This window comes from Seriola lalandi, unplaced genomic scaffold (genome assembly GCF_002814215.2).
Source record: "Seriola lalandi dorsalis isolate HSWRI2012SDOR001 ecotype SW California unplaced genomic scaffold, Sedor1 jcf7180002054684, whole genome shotgun sequence".
In the NCBI taxonomy this organism is placed as follows: Eukaryota; Metazoa; Chordata; class Actinopteri; order Carangiformes; family Carangidae; genus Seriola; species Seriola lalandi.
Genome location: NW_019525237.1, coordinates 720,765 through 727,672, shown reverse-complemented (window position 1 = coordinate 727,672; position 6,908 = coordinate 720,765). Strand labels below are relative to the sequence as shown.

Here is a 6,908-nt window from a genome sequence, read left to right as displayed (position 1 = left end):
TTAGCGCCTATATTTTCACCTGTTTACAGACGGATGTGTGCTACGTGACACAGGTTGTACCTCGGGATTTTAATGTTCTTATCGAATCCTTTTGAATCCTTTAATGAATCTTTTTAATTAGTTTGTTTGGTGGGGAACGGAGACATCTGTTCATCTGTAGCAAAACAAATTTAATCTGCTTTGTTCATCAGATAAAAGATAGAAATTGATATAAGAGTATAGCTTCTTCGAATCACTTTAATAACACAGCTGGTAATTGTATTTGTGATTTAGGGATCAATTACCAGAAAAAACATGACACTGACACTAATAGAAACTACACGGTAATTAACTATCACATCTAAACCACGGACCGTGGAGCTTTCGACACATATTTTGTCGCTGCTCTGCGACGTTCATTAACCCCGTCCTCCTCCTCCTCCTCCTCCTCCTCCTCCTCCTCGGGGAGCTGCAGGAGCCGCAGACGCTAAAGTGAAACCAACACGGAGAACATAATATCACTCCGCCGCAACGAGGCTCTTTACATGTCGGTGGCGTTTGGGGTAACTCCCATCGTATTCCTCTTTCTCCTCCCACCTGCTGAGAGGTTTTCACTTTTTCACGGCTCAGTGAACTCTCACGTTTGTGTGAAAACCAACTTTGTGGATAAATCACGTCCAAATTAGCACTAATTGGAAGTTATGTACAAGTGTGTGTGTGTGTGTGTGTGCGTGTGTGTGTGTGTGTGTGTAAAGTCCCAGGAGGTGCAGCTCTTCCAGCCGTCCCACTGCTGTCACATGATGAGAGGGAAGTTAATGAGAGAGAGAGAGAGAGAGAGAGAGAGGACATGTGTTGTATGCACAGGTGCAAATAAAATGTGACTCTGATACCACAATACTATGGCAACAGTCTAAATGTCAGGCCTGTTTCCTTCTACTTCACTGCTTCCAGCTCCAGACCCCCCAGGCTGTGAGAGTGTGCATGTGTGTGTGTGTGTGTGTGTGTGTGTGTGTGTGTGTGAACGAGGCAGTCAGACTTCCTTCATCCGGCTCACGGGGCGTTCACAACCAGAAATGACACGGCAAATAGTTTGGAAGAGGTACAACTCACAGCTGAGGCAGAGCACGTCAGAAAGTCGTGTAGTGACATAAATAATGTGCAATAAGTTGAATAAGTCTGAAAAAAACAATAGTCAAGCGCCGCTGCTGTAATCGCTCAACACCTCTCATGCTCGCTGGTCCAGATGCAGATTTTCACACAAGTGTATCAACAAAATTAAAGTTAAAACAGCAGGTGCCGTTTTCCCGTCCGTGATATCAACATGACGTACTCGACTGCGATGCCGCCGTAGCAGCCCATTGTAAAAACTCGGAGGCTCTTTTGTGTGAACGTTGAACTTGACCAGCAGTTTGGGTTCATTCTTGGCTCTACAAAAGCATTATGATGCAACATCCTGTGAGAACATGTTGTTTCTCTCCCCCCCCCCACTTCACTCAGGCTCTCCAGCAACACAAGTTTTAGAAGACGAGGACAAATAAGCTCATTTAAAACTTCCGGGCACATTTGAAATGTCAGCCAGTGAGACGCACACACACACACACACACACACACACACACACACACACATACAAAAGACCCAACAGAGAGGAAGATGGAGAGCAGATCTGATGAGTCAGGCTCGTCTCCTTCTGGCTCTCTCTTTGAAAATCTTTTAGGAAATCTCCTTCAGGGTCAACAAAACAAAAAAGAAGAAGCATTTCTAGGTGCATTATAAACTGTCCACGAGCTGTGTGACTGTCTGAGTGCCCTGTCTGGCCCGGGCCATGTGAGTCGGGTTGCGCAGCAGACCCTCCTTTAGCCCCAAGGCTGGTTGGCATGAACAAACACCAGCTTGTTGTGTTTCCCTTTCACGGAGCAGAGCAGGACTTCATACCCCCCCAAGAGAACATCATGGTCAAAGGATGTTAACTCATTTTTTCTTTCTCAAAAACTCAAAAAAAAGGAGCTGGTGCTTCAAGTGCTACATGCATTGACTCTTGAACGAACAGTACGAACTTCAAGGTCTCCCGCTGCACCGAAGCGCTCGTGTTGTCCCTCATTTGTAAGTCCCTTTGGATATAAGCGTCTGCCAAATGAGTAAATGTGGAGAAGGAAAAAAAAAAGAAGAAAATTCAGATTAAAGCTGCAATATGTAAGATCAGGAAATAGAGACAGCACAGGCTCCCTCCTTCCTCCTGCTTCAACAGACTAGAGCCAGAACAATGACTCTACATAAAGATGGACGACATCACAGCTCCCCAAAACTGAAACAATATACAATTTTAACATGTAAGGAACTTGTTTAAATTTACTTATAATATAAAATGTGTAAATGTTAAGAGATAAGAAAAACATAAAGTGTATGAAACATTTCAAAACTGTAAAAATAACAACTGAGATCCAGAGGCCACACCCCCAATGTTGAGCTTCTGTGGTAAAGATCCAACACTTACACACTAATACTCGCATTCAGCTTTAATATAAATTTTTATAAAAATCCAAGTTACCAGTGAAGCTCTGCGTGCAAACCAGCGGGAAAATAAGACCCACAATGCACTTGGCCGACGCTAAAAAGCAGCTAAACAACTGAGAGCAACAGATGTTTGATAGGACAATGATTCAAACCAGCACTTGTGTGTGATTGTGTGTGATTGTGTGTGATTGTGTGTGTGCGGTCGTGTCGCCGCTGTGGGCAGCAGAGATCAGCGGAGGCTTGCGGTTCGGGTAACGCGTCCACACAGATTAGTTCCCGGTTTTGAACGCGAGTCCTCCCCAGCGGCCCTTCACACTCATTTGTTCGGAGTGAGTCAAGCATCCACTTATGAAAGACATCTGCTCGTCTTGGCTCCGCATGCAAAGTATACAGTCCTACCAGTCGTACAGGATTGTTTTTGCATAAGGTCATCACTGACTTTAGCGTCTTTACTGCTCAGTAGATTAACAGGAAGGTAAGGTAAAAGCAGTAAAAGCAGTAAAAGCAGTAAAGAACCAAATATAGGATGAATTTGTCCTATAACTGTGGAAAAACACATTTTATTCATCTCGGCTGAGTCCACATATCCCATACAGTTGGAGACCGCTTTTGACCCTTCAGCATTTTACAACCGTCTTCAATCTCGCTGCAACTTTTTTTTTTATCTGACTCACCTTTCAAAATAAAAGCTTTCCCCTCCTCTACCTCCTTATCCTCGTACCCGATGATATCTGACATGAAAGCTGCATCAGGAAGAAAGAAACATGAGCTCAGAAGTTTCCACATCCATCCAGCAGCATCACTGTTGCATGTTGTATGGACCACCACAGGATTACACTCAATACATATATATAAATATATATATTCTCACCAAAAAATCAAGATGCTACTTGCAGCAATTAATAGCAATTACTTTGGTACCTGTCCACACATCAGTGGATTGCTTTAAGGCAAAAAAAACAAACAATCAAAGTGTTGCTCAACTCGTTTGACGAACACAGCAAAGCAAGACTTCCTGGTCCAATTAATCACAGGCAGTTACATCACTGTCATTTCCAACATCAGTTACTGGCGTCACTGTTTTCTCCACCTGAAGGAGAGTCGTGAAAATTGGAAAAAAATACCTTTAGTTTTCAGTAAATTCAAAAGACCGCAGAGCCGGTGTCTCTTTCTTTGGCCGACGCTCTCATTCTTTTAATTGGTTGAACCTGGCTCGACTCACTTAGCGACATAATCCGTCTGCAGTGGCCAATCAGCAGACAGTACACTATATCCATCATTCTGCTGTTTACCTCCCAGCCACAGTGAGGAAAGATAAAAATAGTCCCCGTCTTAATAACTTTCCAGAGTTTTCAATCCTGTCTATAAGTGTCCGATAAGCCTTTAAACACATCGATCTGTTCCTCCAACTGGACTTCCCAATCCCGACTCTCCTGCCATGAGCGACGGCGGGACCAGTTCCCGTGAATCAGCCCTTAATTAGATTAAGATTCATCAAAGTTTCCCAGTGCAAGCTGAGAACACTCACATGCAAAACAACAAAACAGTCCAATAAATAAAAGGCAATACGTCTCAGAACATTAACTAAAGAACAGAAGCCGCAGATTGAAAAGCGGCTATCAACCGACTCTGCTGCACTAACGAGCTGTTGAGCCTCTTTTAGCTCTTTGTTTTGGTTTTTCTGGCACTTTTTCCCTGTTTGTGTCATTTCCAGCAGCAGCAGCTGTTACAGACCCAGACACAAATTACTGACTAATAACTGCAAATATTAACTAAGACTAACTTTTCTTCATGAAAAATAAGATTTGGACAATTGGCATATAATGTTTGAAAGCTTTTTCATGTGTGGAAGAAAATTGGAAAATAAGTAAAAGATTTTCTTTGAGCAACATGGAGCAAAACTTTTCTTTTCTAACAATAATAAAATCAGCTGAGAGATTCTCAACACAAGCAGCCACATAAAGAACCTGACTCAGTATTGATCCACAGGTGTGACTCCGAAACTACCAAACACCTCATTTGTCGTCTCAACTACAGTTACAGCTCAATCACACACACACACACACACACACACACACACACACAACCCCGGAGCGACACACAGCAATGATGCAGCGACTGGTCACTCGACAACACACTTGAGATGACGAGACAAATGCGGCAAATGAAGAAGGAAGCACGGAAACACAAGGCCGACTGGGCACATGACACACACACACACACACACACACACACACACACACACACACACACTCTACCTTTAAAGAAATGCACTCTGAAGGAGGTGTCCGTCTTCTCCTCATCCTCATCGTCCCCCTTCCTCCCCTGTGCTGGCGATCGCCTCCTTTTCCAACGCATCTATCTATCTATCTATCTATCTATCTATCTATCTATCTATCTATCTATATCTCTATCTATATCTCTATCTATCTCTCTGTTAGTTTGAGTGGACACTCTCCTGCTTTCTATCTCTCTCTGTGTCCACTTGTTCGTCCTCTCGCTTTACTCCCCTGGTCTCCTCCTTTTCTCTCTATCATCTCTCTCCCTCCTCACCCCTTTGATTACACTTTCTCTCACTTTCACTGCCCCTCTCTCTCTCTCTCTCTCTCTCTCTCTCTCTCTCTCTCTCTCTCTCTCACGTGGTTTCCCTCTAGCAATAAAACCAGCAACAGTGACAGTTCACATGATAGCCCAATCCCCAAGTGTGTGTGTGTGTGTGTGTGTGTGTGTGTGTGTGTGTGCGCATATTATCATTCCACATCTGCCCAATGTTACATTTGTGTATAATTTTTGCAACATCACTTTGCTGTATATGGTTATAAATGTGTGTTTGTGTGTGTGTGTGTGTGTTTGTGTGTGTGTGTGTGCACGCCCCTCCTCGCTCACCACGCTGCATTTAGTTCTGCTGCGTCAGCCCTGCCCACACACACACCACCACCAGAGATAAATACACAGGCAAAGCAACAGATGCTACACACACACACACACACACACACACACGCACACACACACACACGCACACACGCTGACTCTTCAAATAACAAACATCATTGACTTTTATGTTGCGTACAGTACATTCAGCGTTTCTATTTAGTGCAGTTATCAATAGCCTCTGTCACTTAATGACTCTTATCTGTTGTCATCTGGTTTTAATTGGCTCATTCTTCCTGGAGCTCCGTCAAAGCCACAGCTGATTTTACCACCGTCAGTCACGTCGCTTTTTAAAGGGTAATTTTACGAATTAATTAACAGTCATTAAGGATCATTCTTGTCGGTTACGATAACATTCTAGTCACAAGGTTCATTGCAAAGATAATTAGACGACAGCATTAAAAAATACGTTCCACAGGGCAGGAGGCGTCAGAGAGGAGGGAAACAAACACAAACAAACAAACAAACTTATTTGGAAGTAAAAACAAAGGCAAACTGTAAAATTATGACCCAAATCCTCATTAAGTCATATTTCCACAATTGTGTACACACACAGTTCATCTCCACATGGAGTGAGTTAGATCATCTGAACCTCACAGGAATCCCAGATATCAACAATTAACTTTTTCTTAATCGTAACAAATAAAAATGACACGTCAGACTCTAATAAAGGCATAAAAAGCCCAAGAAACTGATTTTGTTTGTGATGTTTCTGTGATTATGTGGAAAAGGATGATAAACAATCAATAATCATGGAGGTAAAGAAAATGTTGGCGTGAATTTGTTTGATTTTATGAAACATGAAACGTTGGTTAACGTTAAGATGTTGAACGTATCTGACTTATTATTATCTCTTTAGTCGTAAATAAAAATATTGACATTAAATCCCAAGCAGAGAAGCAGCTGAGCAACTTTAAAGGTCGTTGGAGTGAAACGCTGAGCGGCAGACGGAGGGAGAGCTGTCCACACTCAGGCAGGAGTGACACAAGTAAATAAAGTGTGTGAGTGTGCGACAGGGCAGAGTGCCTGCTTCACACAGGGCACTAATGAACACTGAGGGCAGATAGAGGACACACACACACACACACACACACAACCACACACATAAGTACTAACATGCTGCACCAGCAACTGAAGAGAACTTCTTTATATATATATACTGAGATGCAGATGCGCGATTCCTCGTAACCATAGAAACCTCTCTCTGTCTCTGAGTTGACGGGCTGTCAGAGGAGACGTTTTCGAGCAGAGAGGGCAGGAAGGAAATCAGATGATCTTTTAATCATTAAGCACGTGTCTGATCGTGCAGGACGAAACTTTGGACTGTCCCACGAAACTCACATCTAAAGAGTTTTTCTCTTTAAAGCAATTAAAGTAGGTCAGGTGACAGCTGTGTTCCCCGTGTGGAGAAACACTCGACCAGTCAGAGCTTTGCGGGCAGGATTAGGGACGGGGGCGTCATCCTCCGGTTTATTATATATTTTCT

At 43.1% G+C, this 6,908-nt stretch overlaps 1 protein-coding gene across 1 annotated transcript in view; it reads right to left on the bottom strand.

Annotated features, from left to right (window-relative positions):
• The window catches only part of nhsl2 (NHS-like 2), a 127,031-nt gene that overhangs the window by 104,513 nt on the left and 15,610 nt on the right, over window positions 1–6,908 (bottom strand). The window lies entirely within an intron of this gene.